The following is a 20,614-nucleotide window of genomic DNA, read 5'->3' on the forward strand; positions in this document are numbered from 1 at the left end:
ACATATATGTATGTAACAATAGCAGTAAAGAAGATGCTATCAACTTAAAAGAATATCAGACAGGTTTGAGGTTGGGTTGCTGGGAGGAGAGAGAGGAATGAAAACGAGGTGTAAAGTGATGGACTCTTATTTCATTGAAGATTGTGTTAAAATAGAGAGAGAGAAAAAACAATATTATTGAAAGAGGCGACAAAACGTAGCTAGAAAACAAGATGAAAAAGTGATTCAGTTGCTCAGACACAGGCTGTTTCTTAGATAAAGGAAAAAGTGGAGGATCTAGGGCATATCAAAGAGGCACAAAGAATGATCTCAATATTGAGGGCTAATTTCTCAACGTGACCTCACAGCCTGCACTTAATAAATACTGTACACAGAGGAAAGAGAAGGAGTTCCAATTATGGGACACAGGAAAGAATAAATAACATAGGACTAGTATCTGAAAAAGAGTTGGAATGAATCCATCATGTCCCACAAAATAAATCAGCACAGGCCCTGAGGCTAACTGGGAAGAATCATGAAGCCAATAATAATGCAATATACCAGAAAATCAGGCAATAAATGTTCAGTTATTAATAAAGATCTTCAACAATAACTTTACATTTAAGTAAGCCAAACACACCAATAAATAAAAGCTAGATTGGGTTACTGCATTAACAAAAGTGCATCCAATGATCTGAGGTCTCCATGAAATACTGGTAAAGGAACTCATGGACAAAGAGTAAAAATGGTGAAAATCAAAATTTCAAAAATGAAAAGTAAACTTCAAACTAAAATTAGGCCACTGCATATCAACAGAAAACAGATAACAGAAACATTTATTGACATTTTCCTTGGGTATAATTCTCACAGCAACAGCAAGGCTAATTTGGGGTTTCAATTATCAACACAGGAGCACTGAGAAAAAAAAAAAACAGATTAACAACTAATAGTTTTGTTAATTAGGAAGTAGAATTTCATTCTAGCAAGCAGCTTCCTTTTGCAACTCTCCAGATGTAGTTTTAGAACAAAATTTGCTTGAGATGTTCTATCAAAATCCATGTCTCTGGAATATTTTACTGGCAAAATTATGAGTACAGTACAGATTGAAACTCATTTTTTAAATATTTACATACTACATTTTATATGGATTTGGTAATCTAATTCCTTACTGATGGTTATTTTAAGTGTAATGCTATAATCTGATGATGCTTAAATAAATACCCTTGTTTCTTGAACATACATCTACATATGCATTCAAATTCTGTATATTAAATATTCTTCAACTGTGTATAATATGTATCACATACTTGTATATCTTTTCTGTTTTGCCTATGATAGACAATATTGTTTTTCAGAATGTGTGTGGTTGTGTTTAAAAGCAAAATTTTCCTAATCTAAAAGAACTCATCCTCAAAATGAAATTTTTCAATCAAAACAGTGATACGCTGGAATTGTGTGAATCATTGCTGCTATATTATGGCTCAAAATTGATATACATACTGGTTTCCAAGTTTGTTTTGCCTCACATTTGACAACCTTAGTTATTATCTTTTAAACAAAATGCATCAATATTAATGGGACACAATGGTATCTAATTTTGTTATTTATTATTTTTTGGTTTTTTGTTTGTTTGTTTGATGTCTTCCCATTCAAGGTTATCCCTAGTAAAACCAAGTCAGGCATGAAAATTATCAAGAAGTAGAATTCATTCAACGGGCAGGAACAATACCTAGTTTTAAATCTTTCTAGTCTTACACATCATGTTCTTCTGCCTCCTCAACGTGAGCTTGCTGCTTTCTCGCTTCCACATACTTTCCTTGTAGAATCAATCTACTTTTTGTAGCAGTGGGTGCAGCAAATGGGAGCATCAGGAGGATCCAGGGCTTCATCAGTAACAGCAGCAGTAGTTAACACAGGAATACCTGGAGGAACAGCAATGGCAGCATCTAGAGCAGCAGCAGCAGCACCAGCAGCACCAGCAGCACCAGCACCAGCAGCAGCAGCAACAGGAACAGCAGAACTGTCCGGTGCTGCACCAGGAGCAACAACGTCAGAAGCAGCAGCAGGAGCAGCAGCAGCGTTAACTTCAGCTACAGCGGCAGGGGCAGCAGTGGCTGCAGCAGCGGTAGCAGCCACAACAGAAGCCTCAGAGACTTCAGGAGCAGCAGATGATGCTGCACGACTGTAGGAGTGTGTTGCATCTTCCTTTTCATTGCTTGCATGTTTCTTCCTGTTTGCTGCAACCTTTAATGAGAGTTGAATGTTATAGATAACTGTTTTCATAATAAAGATCTATTTTCCCCCAATAGTCTCTGAGTTGACTGTTGAAAATCCTGAAGAACTTATTTCAAAAAATCTTTATGTGCTTAGTTTGTCATAAGAGGTCATGGAAAGTTTAGGGAATAATGTTTCATTTACTTCTAAGTAAAAAGATATGTCTTCTTTTATTTTTTAAAATTTTACATGGGGCACTCCTCATTTTGAGCTTTTTCTTCCATGTATGCTTTGCTAACTCATATTTCTAACTCGTATATAACAGTTATAAAAGAAACACTCTGTTAGTGACATGTAGCATTAAAAGCCATCTTTAGAATTGTAACTTTTGGTTCTTCTACAACAAAAGTGGGGGGGGGGTCTCCTCTATCTGCACTAAGATATTTTCTCACATAGTCTTTTATGTTCCTTCCTTTTTCACTGGGATTTTGGGTAACCAAAATCTGAGGACGCCCACAAAAAAATGAAGCCAGGTTTGCTCAAAGAAAAACACACAGTGGAACTTCAGAATTCTAAGTATGGTAATTTGAAATAATTGGAAAATATAAGACAATTTCCAAATTTCACATTGATCCACCATAAAATTTGACAAATGCAAGAGATTTTTATCTCCATGATAGAGTCAAAATCCACTTATAAAATTCAGCAAAGTATAAACTTTAATTAAACAGTATAGCTGACAAAGTGGCTTGATGAAGAAGATGGGGAGCCTTAACATAGTTTTACTTTTAAGACTGCCTCTGGAACCCACAACCAAACATTAGGCAGAGCTCAGGGAATCCTGCAGAAGACGAGGAGAAAGGACTGTAGGAGCCAGAGGGGTCAAGGACACCACAAGAAGACCCACAGTATCAAGTAACCTGGGCTCATAGGGGCTCACAGAGACTGACCCAACCACCAGGGAGCCTGCACAGGACTCGTGTAGGCACACTGCTTATGTTACAGTTATATAGTTTGATCCTCGTGTGGAACTCCTAATAGTGGGAGCAGGGGCTGTCTCTGACTCTGGTACTGGCTTTGGGGACTCTTTTCCTCACACCGGATCACCTTGCCCAGCCTTAACACATGGGGAGGTGCTTTGTCTTGCTGCAACTTGATATGCCATGTTTTGTGGATATCAATGGGAGACCTGCCTTATACTGAACAGGAATGGAGGAGAAGGGGGTAGGAACAGAGGGAGAGTGGAGGAGAGGGGCTGGAAAGTGAGGAGGGAGGGGAAAACACAGGCAGGATGAAAAGTTAATTAATTCAAAAGAGAATGCCTCTGTATATTTTTTTACTGTCTTTGATTCAATACACCTCATAACTCAGCCTTCTGCTTATTAATATATGCTGATACCAAGCAAATCTATTTGATAACAATAACCTGTTACCTACCTTAAAGTTTATTGTTTCTACCCTAACAGTAATTATAACTCTTCTAGAAGGATCATTTATCATGTAAGGATATTTAAAATAAAGTATGAAATTATTACCTTTTTATCCCATGGAGAAGTTTAAAAACATTAGTGCTATTTGCTCTATGCTACAGTATTAAAAAAAAAAAAAAACCTGTAACATTACTCTTTTAAATGTAAGTATTTACATACCAGTGGCTGGTTATTTTGCTTCCATCACACATAATTTCATCATCTTCGAATACCACTGTTCATAATAAATAAATGTACTTAGTTATACCACAAACACTAAAGAAAACAACATAGATTTAATATTAGCCAAAATTTTTAAAATCTGCAATAATAAATACTATTTTTTCTAAAATCTGCAATAAAAAATGCTATTTTTTTCTATTTTCCCATTTGAAAATTTCAATTCAGCCTATTTATCTTTAGCTGAAAACTTTACTTTAGGAGATAATTCCCATTATCTAAAACTTCAATATAACCCTTTGACAGATGCCAAATATTTCTTAGCTTTAAGGCAATAGAATTGGAAGATTTAGTCAAATTTGAATCCACCATATCTATCTATCTGTCTATCTATCTATCTATCTATCTATCTATCTATCTATGGCCAATATTTTTTAAAAATTTAAAACTAAAGTTAAATGTAAAAAAGCCACACACACAGACACACACACACAGACACACACACACACACACACAGACACACACACACACATATGAATTCACCATGTATACCATTCAATACTTCAAAACAGAAAATTTAAACAGCCTGCTGAGCACTACAGTCATTTTCCTGATACAGCTTTTCATTCATTTGGTCACTTCGGTGCTAACTTTCCTTGCTCCTTAAGGTTCATTTGACTTTGAGAAGATTTCCTTCACTCTTTTTTTTCCTTGAATGCTAGGCGTCTCTTTTGAATTAATTAATGCTTTATATGATTTTTTTGGCTTTACCAGTAAAACTTTATTTGCTTTTCAAAATTATTCCTTTTACTCCTGGATCAGTATGTTAAACTTTTGCAATCATCTTAGTTTAAATAGTCACTATTTATTTTTCTCAGTAAATACTGAGGTCCTGGTAAATGCAAAGTGCTTAAGATTATTAAAAGCTATTAGTGAAAGTTTTCAGGCATGATATTCCAAAAGGGAAAGATAGAGCTGAAACTTGTAGAGTGACTTAGGCAGATGTAATAGTGTGAAACATGAGCAGCAACAGAAAAAGAATATTAAGTGAGGTATAACTTGAAAACCCAAGAAAGGACTATTAATCCACCCAAGAGGGAAACAGGAAAGGTGAGAAAAAAGTTGTAATTAAATCACTTTAATGAATGAATAATTTATTACATGTGACTTTGAGGTTCTAATCCAGAAGACAGTTTATAATGATGAGTTACATACACTGTCGATATGAAAACTGATATATATTTTTATATAATGTGTATATTATGTAATGTGATTTGTTGTCACAGACTTCATTCCATAATCTCTTAAAAACACTGAATAAATTGGGTCAAAAATCAAACCAAATGCAGGATGTAGCTAGTTATTAGACTAGTGTTCATTGCACTAGAAAATAATCTGTGTAACACAAATTGCTAAATGGTCTTATTAATAGAAAACCTGGAGCCAGATATTCGGGTGAATGCTGAAAGATCAGAGAGACAGAACAAGCCACAGCAAACCTCACCTCACCAGCTCCTCAGCTGATCCTGTTTCCTCAGACTGAAAGCCTCTGAGTCCTCACCTGAATAGATCTCAGCTGAACTGCTCAAAAGCCTCTAGTTTCTGATCCACATGTCTTATATACCTTTCTGCTTCCTGCTATCACTTCCTGGGATTAAAGTTGTGTGTCCTTCACAAGCAAAGACATGATATTTCAAGTGCTGCGTTTAAAGGTGTGTGCTACCATGACTGGCTCTGTTCCTAGTGTGGCCTTGAACTCACAGAGATCTAGATGGATCTCTGCCTCCCAAGTGATAGGATTAAAGGCGTGTGTGCCACCGCTGTCTGGCCTCTGTGTCTAATCTAGTGACTGAATCTGTCCTCTGATTCCTAGATAAGTTTATTAGGGTATACTATGAGGTACACAATATATTGGGGTGAATAATATATCACCACAACTCTGCATACTACTGAAGGAGAAAGGAAAACACCACCCCAGCTACAAACCCCTTGGGCTACAATGGTGACATGCATGGAAGATGTGCTAGTCCAATAGTGGCACCAAGCTTTAGGGAGTAACAACCAATATCTGATTGGATTTAAGATCCACTCTGTGGTCTGGAACTTATCCCTGATACCTCTATGGTCATCAAAAACCTGAAGTTAGATAGGCTGGAGACAGGGATTTAAGATCCACTCTGTGGTCTGGAACTTATCCCTGATACCTCTCTGGTCATCAAAAACCTGAAGTTAGATAGGCTGGAGACAGAACCTAAGGGAAAACCAAATACAAAAGGGATATAGACAAAGGGACTCCTAACAGTATTCTGCTACACTCATAGATCCGTTCTTATTCAGCTATCATCAGAAAAGCTTCCTCCTGCAGTAGATCGGAACAAATATAGAGACCATAGCTAGACATTATGCAGAGAATGAGAGACCTCTGAACACCCGTTGGATGTCTCCATGAACTCCCTCCCCTCAGAATTCAGGGAACCCTGTGGAAGAGGAGGTAGAAAGAATGTAAGAGCCAGAGGGGATGGAGAACACCAAGGAAATAAGTCCTTCTAAAAACAGAAGGACGGATACACATAGGAACTCAGAGACTCTGGCAGCTTGCATAGAGCCTGAACAGGTCTGCCCTAGATGGAGTGCCAGCACTGAGAGGAATGGACATAAGCCACCATGTCTAACCCAGAGGCTGTCTCCAATTGACAACCACTCGCAAGTGAAATTAGTTTTCTCCAGTGGATTCTCACTGGACATACAAACCTCTTTTAAAGCAAGGACCTCTTCCCAGCAGTAGATGGCCAACACATTTTGCTGTTGTTGTCTCTGAATGATTTGTCTGACTTTTCTTTTTACTTTTAACTTACTTATTTTTACTCTGTAAGTCTTGTTTGTGTATCATGGCTCCCAATGTTGTTTTTAGGGAATTCTAGTGTGTGCCATGCGTGAGTCTCTGACTTCATCTGTTCATATGCTTGAGCTGTGGCTCTCGTTTGTTTTGTCCTGTTCAGTTTGTTTGGTTTTATATTATTTTATTATTTTTTTTTTATTTTCTATATTTTACAGATGCCTCTTTGTTTTCTAAAGATAGAGAGCAAGAATGTGGATTTAGGTATGTGGAGAGGATCTTGGAATAGTTGGGGTAAGGGCAATCCTAATCAGAATATATTATTGACAAATCTATTTTCAATAAAACAGAAAATAAAGAATATGAAGTCAGATTGTCTTCAAACACCTGGGATCCTGGAGAGCTCTGTCTTCTAGATAATATGTGAACAGAAATTAAAATGTATGAGATGGTGACCATCTTTTCTGTGATCATTTTTAAAGTATAGAAAATACTACACTTTCAAAATTAACCCCATTTGATTTGAAACAAAACGCTCATTAAATAATTTATATTCCATAAAATATGATGCAAATTTTATTGGGTAAATAAAAATACTTACTTTTGTGGAGGATATATATTTGTATTTGTAGTAGGGGGTGGGTTTTATCTGTATGCTTGTAAGGTATGAATGTAGGAAGGGGACCATAAGAGGAGAAGAGCAGTCTGAGGAGGAAAAGAGGGGATGATAATAGGAAATATTATAGGTGTGACAGTAAAACCATAAAGAGTAGTTATTTGTGAGAAAAACAAGACTGCCATGAGCAGGAGAAACCCAGGAGGTGGTGAATAGGTTCTAAAGAGAATATAGAAGACTACATATGTATGAAACTTCCTTAATGACAGGAACTACTTTGTATAATATCTAAAATAGTATATTTAATATTATGAACCAATAACTTAAAAGTGTTAGATTTAGCAAGCCATGTATATAACAAAGATTTATGTATAACTTTCAGAAGTATGTAAAATACATTTGAAAGAGGTTCATGCTCTTTTTTGGAAATAAGAAAGATCTGTCTAAATACAAGGGGGAGAATGAATAGTAATGATAAGAATAAAATAGATAGATATGATTCCAAAATAGATAGATGTGTGTGAAAATGAAGCAAACTGCAATTCATGGAATTTTCCAATAATATGTTAAACAAAATTATCATTGAATAGTACAGAAAAACTCTACTCAATGATTATTATGATTCAATGACTGCATACTATCATTTTAATCATTTCTCATTTTCTATCCAAACTCTTACTTCTTTAAATTACCCAGTTAAAAATACTTTACCATGTAGTTCTTATGCAGTATTCATCTTGACAACAACAGCCTAAAATGTTACTGAAATTTCATGAGCTGTATAATACCTTATCACTGAATAAATCTTAATCCATACTACATATTTGATATGCAATTTTGGGGCTAGTAAAATATATTGCTTCCCCTGATTTAAAAAACAAAAACAAAAAACAAAAAAACAATGTGTTCAATGACTTACTGATGACGTATGAGTCTTAGCTTCTCCTGAATTAAGATCTGTGAATCTTGGACTTAGTCCCATTGATGAATGAGGACTATGCCTGGGTTGCAGATCCATGATGTTATTCTGGAAAAGTAAATATCAATAGTGAATTCCATGAATTTTTCCCTAGGAGTTTATCATAGATTTCCTATTTTAAAGAAATATTATTGAAACGAAAAGAAACACGTTTTCCAAACTTAGAAAAACACAGGCATACAAGATGTTACAAGACACAAATTTTAAAAAGCTATAGAATAACTTGATGATAAGTACTTCATTGTTCAACTCTTCATGTCCTTCTCTTTAAAAATTTTCAAAGAAAGGAAGTGTACAGGATAAAAACTTAAAGATGAATCTGAGAGGAAGATTAGTTAGGAACTATTGTCTATTCTGAGAAAGTTCTAAGTTTCTAACCAGCTAAATATTTTTAAAATTAATTTTAATTATGACTAATCAATATAAAGGCATATACATAAGAAAACTTCACTGAGCCTATGGTAAATTATTTTACAAAAGAAAATATCTAAGTAGCAACACAAATTTAACATTGACTTACAGATAGTTGAGTATTTTTATTGTTCTCAAGATTGTTTTTACTTTTCACTGATTTCTTTTGTAATTCGGCCTCTGTTGATTGATTATGAATTTGAAAAAAAAAACAGAAAACAAAATAAGGAATAGCATTGGAAAGAAGTCTTTATATCCAAAAATAAAGTTTAAAATTTATTTTTATGGTAAATAATGTTTGGCTTTCTAACTTTAGCGCTCAATTGAGCTTAACCTTCTACTGCACATATACAGATGTAGAAAATATAATTAGCAAGTACATCAGTGATTTGTATCACAAAAGATTCCATATTCAAAATATGAAGATATGTTAGATGTTCATTCCATATTACCTCCCATTTAGAGTATTGCATACAAAAACTTAAAAAAGACATAAATTCAATTATATGCTAATATCCCTACATAAAGACAGAATTCCATGTAGCACTAAACTGGAAAATTAATGTAGGATTTCTCTGGGGAAAAGGTTACTGGAGTTCGGAAGTATGGTCAATTATCATATTACTTGTGCTTAGCTAAGCTGTGTCAAAAGTATACATAATATTCATGTAAAAATAAGACCAAGTATTTGACTAAATGATTCCAAGGTTATGATTCTACTAAACATAAGTAATTAAATTCGAGAATAAAGTTTAAAATTCTTAGAAGTAAATGAATATTAAGGCACATCATAAAAAATCTATAAGACACAATAGCTATCCTAAGAGGACATGCAAATATTCAAGGGATCTGAACTTAATAAATTAATGGTGTATTCAGAAGCCTAGGGAAAATGATATCAAGCAACACTCAAAAAGGAAAATGAGAAGACATAATCAAAATAAGGATTGAAATTAACAAAACAGAAATTAAAAAATACAAAATAATTAGTTGGTTCTTTTGAAAAGAAAAGCCAGATTGATGAACTTTTAGCCAAATTAAACAAAGTAAAGAGAGAAGATTCAAATTTAATAAAAATAGAAACAAAAAGGCAAATATTACATCAGACATCTAGGAAATTCAGATAATCACAACATACTTAAAATCTACCAAACTGGATAAACCTAAAATAAACAGATGAATATATGTGGCCTACTAAAGCTAAATAAAGATGAAATTAACAGTTTAAATAGACTAATAATATGAAATGAGAAAAAAACATTAATTTAAAATCTCTCAAGAAGTACAGAACCATATGGTCTCAGCAAATAATTCTATCAGAACTTCAGTGAAAATAATACTCAATACTCCTCAAATCACTCCACAAAATAGGAAATGAAAAAATATTTTCCAATTCTTTTTATGAAGCCCCTATTATACCCTGATATCAAAACTAGTAGGAGAGCCACATCTGCCCCCCAAAAAATACAGGCCAATATCAAAATATCTTTGTTTACAGATGATATGATTCTATACATAAAACTCAAAAGACTCCACTAGAAACCTTCTACAACAGATAAATGCATTACATTATCAAAGTTCAAAATTAACATAAAAAATCAGTAGCATTTCTACACAATGACAAGCGTACCAAGAAAGAAGTAAGCGAAACAATTCCATTCACAACTACCTCAAAGAAAATAAAATGTCTTATAATATACTCAAGTGAAAAACTGGCAAAATAAAAACTCCAAGACAGTTAAAAATGAAACTGAAGAGGATTTCAGAAGATGAAAATTCCTCCCATGCTCAAGATTTGATAAGATTCATATTATGAAAATGGCCATCCTACTAAGAGAGTATTTTATATATTTAATGCAATCGTCATCAGAATTCCAATGTAATTCTTCACAGTGGTTAAGAAAATTAATCTTAATTTCTGTACAAAAACACAAGACATCCAGGATAGCCATAGCAATTCTGAACAATAAATGAATGTATAGAGGTATCACCATTCTAGATTGCAAATTATGCTATAGACCTATAGCAATGAAAACAATGTGGTACTGGTTTAAAAACAAAGTCACTGGTCAGTAAAATAGAATTGAGGAACAAGGTATAAGCCATGCATTTACATGCATATGTTTTTGACAAAGAGCCATTGAAAAGGAGACAGCATCTTCAACAAGGGGTGCTGGTCAAATTTCATAGCTCTATTTTGAAGAATGAAAAGAGATTCTTTTGTCTCACCCTGCACAAAACTCAACTCCAAATGGATCACAGGTCCCAATATAAGAACTGATACCTTGAATCTTACAGAGGAGAAAGTATGGAATATACTTTAACTCATTGACACAGGAAAGAACTTTCTAAATGGGACTGTAATAGTACAGGCTCTACCCCAACAATTAGTAAATGGAACCTCAGGAAACTAAAATGCTGATGACATTGTTTATCATCCCTTGCTTCTACCTGATGTTCTGATTTTGGCTTATATATCAGTATCATGAAAGGAGCAACATTATTTGTGATATTAAATTGTGAGTACATTTGGCTGACATTGGTATTTACTATAATCTGTTATAAATGAAAGAAGCTATGCTAAGACCCAGTCCTCAAATCTTTCATGTCTTTTTATAAGTGGTAAAGGCAAAAAGAATAACACCCTTTTCCTACCTCTCAGTCATGTTTCCATACCACTAGCTTATTCTTTGAAATTCCTCAGATAACCAACACTCCACCATGTAGTTACATTTGAGCTTTCATCATGATATTCTCAACTTAAAATTTAGTGGAAACTTCACAAGATTAATAGTGTACTACAACCTAATAAGTTATATTCCTTACTAAACATTTTATATGCAACTTTTTGGTCTAGTAAAATATGTTACTCCCCAAATTTTAATAAAAATTCTTTGAAATCACTTGCTGGTGACATAATCTTTACCTTTTCATCCTTCAATTAGAAGACGCCTGGGAATTGAAGTTAGTTGTGCTGGTAAGTGAAGATCTATCATGGTATCCTGGTAAAAAAAAATATCAGCAGTGGGTTTGTTCCATGAAGATTTACAATCATGTTGCAGTAAAATAAATTTATTTCCTACTATAAAAGCATATCGTTTTATGCAGGGTGCCTAGTCCAGTCCCATGGAGGCTCCACAGCTGTGGGTCTAAAGTTCATGAGTTCCCACTAGGTTTGTTTGGTTGATCTTGATGCCCCTTGCTCATAGAATCTCTCTTCTCTCTTCAACTAGACTCCTGGAGCTCGGCCTGGTGCTTAGCTGTAAATCTCTGCATGTGCTTCCATTATTTAGGTGCAGGGGGAGGGGCTTGAACCTGCCTCAACTGAATGTACCAGGCTTTGCTGACTCCCCATAGGAGGCCTTACCTTGTCAGAGGAGAGAATGGGGGGATGAACTGAGGGAATAATGCTGGGGGGCAGTGGAGGGAAGAGAGGGGGATCTGTGGTTGGTATGTAAAATGAATAAAAAAAATTCTTCATAATAAAAAATTAAAAAGCATATCTGTTTAAAATTAAGAAATCATGTAACTTTCCTGGTGAAGTCTGTTTTTGAGTGTGTTGCTAATAGGCTTGGCTCTCTGAATGCATGTTCCCTTATCCATCTAGGATTATAAAGACATATGATAAACAGATATTATTTCTCTTTTCTTTACCCAGTATGACACTGTTGTTTCCAAGTCTTTCCTCAGAAGGAAAGGTTTTTATCCTGAATATAAATTTATGCTTTTTCTGATTTTCACTGCAATAGAAAAATTGAATAATTTTCAGTAGTGTTCAATAATGCTACAGCTTCAGAATTATTTGTTTTAATCACTTAAGATGTGTTTTCTGATTACTTATTTTTATCAAAGAAAAGCATAGAGATGTCTGTAATACTCATTGCCTTACTTTCTGATAGTGCTTAGATATTCCATATATGGAAAATGAGTCAAGGCTAAGGAAATGAGCAGAACTTGGCTGTGACTTCTATGTCTGCTTTGATGGCAAGAACTTCTGAAAGAAGTTCAATCTCAAAGGAACTGAATGGCTTTGTTGAGACTCAAGCTCAGATCACTCTATTCCCACAATAGGTCCTTCTAACAGTTTTCTGCATATTACAAGTTCAGTGTCAGATGCCTACATGGCATCTAGAATCACATCTACTATACTCTAAAGTCAGTTCATGCCAGTGATTATTATTTTGATTTGTTCTGCTGGTTTCTTTTTTCAGTGAAATAAAAAGTCTGGATACCTATCAGGAGCAGAACAACAGGACATCAAAGCCACATTGTTCGTATGTTCATGTGCTTAGGAATAGTCCCTGTTTCTATAGTATAAAAGGAAAAATGAAGGGACATACAAGGGATAATAAGAAAAAATATTAGGAACAAATACCTGAGAAATTTTAGCTCTGAGTTAATGTAGATATTAGCTCAGAAAATTCAATATTCCTAGCTAGTTAAATGTTTTAAAATAAAAGTTTAATCTTAATGCTATTCATGATGATGCATTCTAGAAGAAGACTTAATTTAGCCTGTGTACATTGTTTATAAAAACATATAATAAATGGAAATTCAAATTTAACAATACATACATATGACTGAGTACTCTCATTTCCTTTGAGATTTTTAATGTCTTTTTTCATCTGTATATTCACTTCTGCTGAAATCAATCAATATTTATACAGTTAAAATAAACTAGAAAAAACGTTTCTATACTAGAAGTTTTTGCAACAACAGATAAAACAGTTTTTATGAAAATTACATTTTTGGTTTTCTTATTTTGAGGCTCAGTTAAGCTTATACTTCCAATGGAGATTTACTGATGTACAAAATACAATAACAATAACTTCCATACACAACCCATATCATAAAGTGTTCCATGTTCAATCATGAACATATGCTAAATGTTCATCTACACAGTCAGGTATCAACAAAAAAGAAAAATAATTAGTATAACTGAAATAAATTGAAAAGAGAATATTAAACAAAAATAGACAAAAGTAGAATTTATGAATTACAGTAAAGATATAAGTCAAAATGTAGTAGTAAGGTAGGTAGAGAAATATTAAATGAGAAGCAAATCAATCTGGAAATATACAACAGATGAGGAAGAGTTAAGACTAAAACAATCAAGTCATAGAAAATAGCAAAAAACAAAAGTAAAATAAAAAAAAGCATGTAGGAATCATGGAGGAATTTCAAGGCTTCCAAGACAACACAGAGAATAAAAACAAATAATATTAGATATTCATGAAACTGTCATAATATTAGACACTCCTTTTTGTGCCCAAAACAATCAATAAAAATGTATCTATACCTAAAACATTGATGATTTGTCAAAAATAATTTGTATAATGACATTTTCATGAACACCTAAAGTATGGACAATGACATATGATAGGGGCTGATGGTCTGTGCAGCTGAGCAGACCCTCTAATGTGAGGATAACACTGACTGTGAGTGGCATGAATAAAAATGGAGAAAAATAATATTGAGGTAATTAAACATCTATAGCAATGGTGTAATCTTTAATTCACAGAATGCTTTAAAACTATCTCCTGCAATTTGATTAGAAAACAATACAGAAAAAAACATCAATTGATGAGTGTCAATATAAACTGAGATTCCTTGGTGACAACACACTGTCATTATATTATCAAATAGGATATGACTATACTGCATAGAATGAGTAAGTTGTATGTTTTCATATTGACCTTTCTTTTCATTGCACCTATGCTGATGGAATTCATTTGCATTTTCAGGAATATGTGCTTCTTATGTGTAACCAGGTCACAGAGAAACTAAATAACGAGTAGAGTTTTAAGTTCAATGGTTAAGGATATGGATAGCATGTGAAAAGCCCTCGAGACAATTTCCCACTCCTGATGCTAAATAAGTATACAAACTAAGTGCCAAAACCATAACTAACTATTAGTTGGAAGAGAAAATATCAAATTAAAATGATGAAAATCAAATGAACAAAAAAGGAACTATGAACATAACGGAGGTAATGAATGTTTGTGAAAGTCATTGGATATTTTGTGAAACAGATTTGCAGGTTAGGAAAAGACAGGAGGATGCAGTTTACCATATTGTAGCATATAAATCCCAAATACATACCAGATACTGTGAATGACCAGAGGCACTGTGATAGAATACAAACTAGAACTCAAATCACATCTAGTAGTCAACCCACAGAATGGATTATCAAGTGCAATTAAAGCACACATATAACTAAATACACAAGTTCTTTCTATACAGGATCCCTCAAGACCCTTGATAAAGGAATCACTTGTCTCAGATACAGGCATAGACCACCAACAACATGTAGAATAAATAGGGTTTTTTTTTTTTTGAGACAGGGTTTCTCTGTGTAGTTTTGGTGCCTGTCATGGATCTCGCTCTGTAGACCAGGGTGGCCTTAAACTCACAGAGATCCGCTGGGCTCTGCCCCCTGAGTGCTGGGATTAAAGGTCTGTGCCACCACCAGCCAGCTAGAATAAACAGATTTTAACTTCATAAAATGGGTGAGTGGGTTTTTGTTTGTTTATCAAACTAAAATCATGTAAAAGATAATTAAACTTTCAAAGAGGAAATGCAGGTATAAAATTGTAAATACTTAATAATATCTAACATTTTAAATTCATGTCAATATAATAACCCCTGTGGGGACCCACAGAGGCTCCCTAGCAAGGTCTTACTCAAGGTCAGAGTATCTGAGCTTGCTTTGCCCATGTGAATATTTAAGATTTAAGATTCTAATAACCCTAATAGTTGCTGTACCGAGTTTGTAGATAGGAAATGAGTGACAGAGGCTTTTAACATTTACCTCACTCCATCTCATAATGGTCATCCATGCAGCAGTGGTAAAACAGGGTTTTTTTAAATGAGTTCTCTCCTATGTCTTCATCATTAACTCCAAGTTTATGTAAGTTGTAGTCTGTCTCTTTTTCTGTTCCTCTGTATCATCACATCTTTTTAAAGTCATACATTCTCTGAAGCAGTGTCTGTATGTTTTCAAATTGCTATTCTCTTAATGGACTTAAATCTATGTGTATTTTTCTGTATTCTATCCTGTGTGATAATATTTTGAGAAGTAGTTACAATATATGACACTGTTTCAAAACTATGTAGAGAAGATCATGCATAATTATGTTCAAGTAATGTGAAAAGTAGCTCTGTATGGCCTGGTTCTTGTATCCTTTTTGTCTTCCTAGGAATTGAGGAGCATATCACAAAAAAAAAGCATAGTGATATTTAGTTGTGCCTCTGAAACACGTAGCGGTACTAGCAGGTTGATTTATAGTTACCCCACATATTTAATACTCTAAGACTTCTTTTTCTAAATAAATGGGTATTAAAGTATCCACTATATACACCTACCTCGTTTTCTTTCATGTAATTCTCATTTCCTCTACCTTTCCTAATCATCATTCCCATGACACCACTATTCCTTATATCTTAGCACTCATAAATTGAATAAAACCCCGATATACCCACTCTTCCTTTGTTTATATTTCATTCATTTCTGCTTGGATTTTTTATGATTTCTTGCCATCTACTGAACCTGGGTTTGATTTGAGATATACAAATCACTGTCACTTAATGCCTTATAAATTCATAAATATTTCATAACTGATTTTCTTTTGAGTAGAGGGACACTTGGCTCCTTCGTTGTCAAAGAAGCACTCGGACAAATGGCTTTCATTTTATAATGCAATGCTCTTACCTTGCTTCTCCATGTTTACTTGGTTTCTGGCTCTTCTAGATTTTTCAGATTTACTATAGTAAATACCCTTGGGCCAGGATAGCTTAAACATATGCTGTAAAAAAAATGTATCAAAGACTAGCTAGATAAAAATGTTCTAATCCATTTCCCAGAAAACCTCACAATCCTTTTTCTAATATTAATTGCATAGAAAGTTAAAGAAACATGAAATCAAAACCAAGAGATTTGAAAACAATGATCAAACGTCTTTCATCATTAATATCTAACTTTGATCCTCATTGAGTCTCTATGTAAATAAGACAGTGAAGTTCAGATGAGACCTATTTGTAAATAAAAGACTAGCCATGTACATATTAAATGAAGAACTGACTTCAAAATTCATAAATGTTATTTTTATTCCACAGAAAACAAAATTTTTACAAATATTAATTTTAGAAAATAATTTAAATTAATTAGCTATGATACAATATTAATTATTTAGAAAATATGCAATGACAGATATACTTATTGTCCAAAGTAGAAAAATGAAAAGAGGTTTCAAGATATATGAAATTTTTCAATGCAAACTTTGTAGCAGCTGCTACAGATCAGATGAATTGTAAAGAAAGCTGGTAGCATAAACTGATATGTTTAAATAAAGATATTCTAACATTAACAACACAGACAGGTAGGTTGTTATCAATTCAGAGAGAACTTTAAACAGTCGTAGCAGGGACTAATAAGGATGGAATTTTGCAGACATCTCTAATTAAATGTGTGTACTAAAACAGATTTTTGCTTGCAGATTTTACTTTGCATATGAAGTGGGAAAACAATTAATGTATTGACATCTCTTTTTCTTCAAACTTTCTGGCAACTCCATGTTGCTAAGCCTCCAATGGGAAACATGTTATCACTGTACATTTTTCCCATTTGTCATCCTGATAGAATTCCATGTGTATCTCTCTCTCTCATTTAGTTGGCAGCTTCATGTTCACATTCTTGTCCATATTCACAAGGATTTATCTCAGTACAAATTTCCCACCTGACTACTACTCCACAACAAATATAAACTCTCTTCTTATGAAACATGTTACTTATTTTGCTCTTAAACTCTAGGATATGTCTTCATCTGCCATGTTCATTGTTTTCCAGAACAGCATCTACTTAATAATTAATATTATTATATATAATAATATTATATAATAATATTAAAGTGTCTTCAGGAAGGTTTCAAATTTCAGTTGCAATTCCAGTACCACCGGTCTTTAAAAGGTTTTCTACAAATTAGAAGCTCATATAAGACGGTACATCATATATACATCATTTATATATACATTCTATGTTGTGCCTAGTTTGGATATAGTCTAATGCCAATAAAGTCAGGAATGATATGTTTATAATATTTGCTGATTTTATTTGTTTAAATAAAAACAAGTCAGCAATTTGATTTTGGATAACAAATCTCACATTCTGAATGATATTATCTATCTATCTATCTATATATATGAGACGGGGTTGTTAATACATACTACACTCTATCATGACAAAAACACTGAAGACAACTAGAGAGCCTAATTAAGAATTGAAACTTCAATCTTTGTAATACTAACAGATAACAGGAAAACATAAATCATGTACCATTAGGAATGAAGGCTCTTTAGCTGGAATCCAACTCAGGAAAGAAATTGTTCATCTGTTCGTAATTTCAATTGCTATTCATAAGTATTAAATTTAACCAGTCTTTTAAATATGTATGGCTATTATAGGTTTCACAGCTATGTAAAAGGAGGCTAAAACTAAATACTAAATTATGATCTAATGATTTTATAAGGAGATAAAAATAAAACTTCATGTGACCTGTGTCCTAGGTGCCCTTCAACTGAAGAATGGATAAATAAAATGTAGTACACATACACAATGGAATACTATTCAGCAGAGAAAAACAATGACATCATGAGGTTTGCAGGCAAATGGATGGATCTAGAAAAAATCATCCTGAGTGAGGCAACCCAGACTCAGAAAGACAAACATGGTATGTACTCACTCATAAGAGGATACTAGATGTGGAACAAGGATGACTGGACTGCTACTCACATCACATCACTCACATTATTGCATTCTGTTTTCTTTCTTTTGGCTTCTTTGTCAAAAATTATATGTTCATAGGTGTGCGGATTAATGTCAGGGTCTTCAATTAGATTCCATTTGTCCACATGTCGGTTTTTATGTCAGTACCAAGCTGTTTTTATTACTGTAGCTCTATAGTAGAGTTTGCAGACCAGGGAGGCTACCTGGAAAACAGGACCCCAAGAAAGACACGGGGATCGCCCAATGATGGAGAAATGGATGAAATCTACATGAACAACCTGGACATGAGTGGGGGTAATGAAGGGCAATGGTCGAGGGAAAGAGAGCTTGGGGGGGGGGCGGGAGATCCCAGCTGGATCAAGAACAGAGAGGGAGAACAAAGAATAGGAGACCATGGTAAATGAAGACCACATGAGAATAGGAAGAAGCAAAGTGCTAGAGAGGCCCACAGAAATCCACAAAGATACCCCCACAATAGACTGCTGGTAATGGCCGAGAGACAGCCCAAACTGACCTACTCTGGTGATGGGATGGCCAAACACCCTAATTGTTGTGCTAGAAACCCCATCCAATGACTGAGGGATCTGGATGCAGAGATCCATGGCTAGGCCCTGGGTGGAGCTCTAGAAGTCCAAGTAGTGAGAAAGAGGAGGGTTTATATGATCGAGAATTGTTGAGACCAAGGTTGGATAAAGCACAAGGACAAATAGCCAAACGAATGGAAACACATGAACTATGAACCAATGGCCGAGGGGCCCCCAACTGGATCAGGCCCTCTGAATGGGTGAGACAGTTAATTGGCTTGATCTGTTTGGGAGGCATCCAGGCAGTGGGACCGGGTCCTGTGCTCATGGCATGAGTTGGCTGTTTGAAACCTGGGGCTTATGCAGGGTCGCTTGGCTCGGCCTAGGAGGAGGGGACTGGACCTACCTGGACTGAGTCTACCAGGTTGATCTCAGTCCTCGGGAGAGGCTTTGCTCTGGGGGAGGTGGGAATGGAGGGTGGGCTGGGGGGAAAGAGAGGGGTGTGGAAGGGGGAGAACAAGGGAATTCATGGCTGATATGTATAACTGAATTGTATTGTAAAATAAAATAAAAATAAATAAAAAATGATTTTCATGAAATAACTAATTCACTTTCCTTTCTATTTTCATTTTAGTGTGAATGTGTGTGTGTGTGTGTGTTTGTGTGTGCTGTGGTGTGTGTGTATGTGTGTGTGTGTGTGTGTGTGTGTGTGTGTGTAGAACCTAGAAATCAACCTTTGGTGTCATTTCTCAAGCATCATTCATTTTATTTTATTTTATCATCAATAATTTTTTCAGCACTGAACATTTTTTTTCATTTTACATACCAACCACAGATTCCCCTCTCTTCCCTCATCCTGCCCTGAAGCCTTTACTCCCAACCCACTCCCCATTCCTTCCTCTGAAAAGGTAAGGCCTCTCATGGGGAGTCAGCAGAGCCTGGTACATTCAGCTGTGGCAGGTCCAAGCCCCTCCCCCTGCATCAAGCCTGTGCAAGGTGTCCCATCATAGGTAGTGGGCTCCAAAAAGCCAGCTCGTGCACCAGGGATTGATTCTGATTCTATTGCCAGGGGGTCCCTTAAGCAGATCAAGCTGCACAACTGTCTCACTTATGCAGAGGGCCTAGTCCAGTCCCATGGAGGCTCCACCGCTATTGGTCTAAAGTTCATGAGTTTCTACTAGCTTGGTTCAGTTTTTTTCTGTAGGTTTCTCCATCATGATCTTGATGCCCCTTGCTCATAATGGGTTTCTAATCTATAGGTGTCATTATTGACTACTCTATTTTAAACATGCACACACACACACACACACACACACACACACACACACACACACACAAACATACACACATACACACACAAAACCATACACTGAATTCTTTATATCATACACTAGATTATCTTTGAATTTAGTGATGCTTCATGTGATTTATTGTACACATATGACTGGTTATCTTTACATTATATATAAACTATACAAATCTATGAGCCAACACTTCAATCCACATCAGATTTAGAGAAGACAGGATGCATGACAATCCTTAGTACCACCTCTTAGACGTATGTTGGTAATAGCTGCTCATTTCATGTTTGTCCTTCATTTTCATGTGATTTTATTTTTATTTTC

At 34.8% G+C, this 20,614-nt stretch overlaps 1 protein-coding gene across 3 annotated transcripts in view; it reads right to left on the reverse strand.

The window, feature by feature from the left end:
* Nucleotides 1-547: 547 nt before the first annotated feature.
* Nucleotides 548-20,614, reverse strand: part of LOC131909444 (ankyrin repeat domain-containing protein 7-like) — a 39,957-nt gene continuing 19,890 nt past the window's right edge. For 2 of the 3 annotated variants that reach the window (XM_059261080.1, XM_059261083.1), the window contains 7 exons: nt 16,396-16,489; nt 13,255-13,323; nt 11,611-11,686; nt 8,794-8,864; nt 8,214-8,321; nt 3,843-3,897; nt 548-2,223 (listed from right to left, as the gene is read on the reverse strand). The gene's annotated coding sequence lies outside the window, so the exon portion shown is untranslated. The remainder of the gene's footprint in view (nt 2,224-3,842; nt 3,898-8,213; nt 8,322-8,793; nt 8,865-11,610; nt 11,687-13,254; nt 13,324-16,395; nt 16,490-20,614) is intronic. The other variant, XM_059261081.1, reaches the window with a different exon arrangement.

The sequence above is a fragment of the Peromyscus eremicus genome, chromosome 4 (assembly GCF_949786415.1).
Source record: "Peromyscus eremicus chromosome 4, PerEre_H2_v1, whole genome shotgun sequence".
In the NCBI taxonomy this organism is placed as follows: Eukaryota; Metazoa; Chordata; class Mammalia; order Rodentia; family Cricetidae; genus Peromyscus; species Peromyscus eremicus.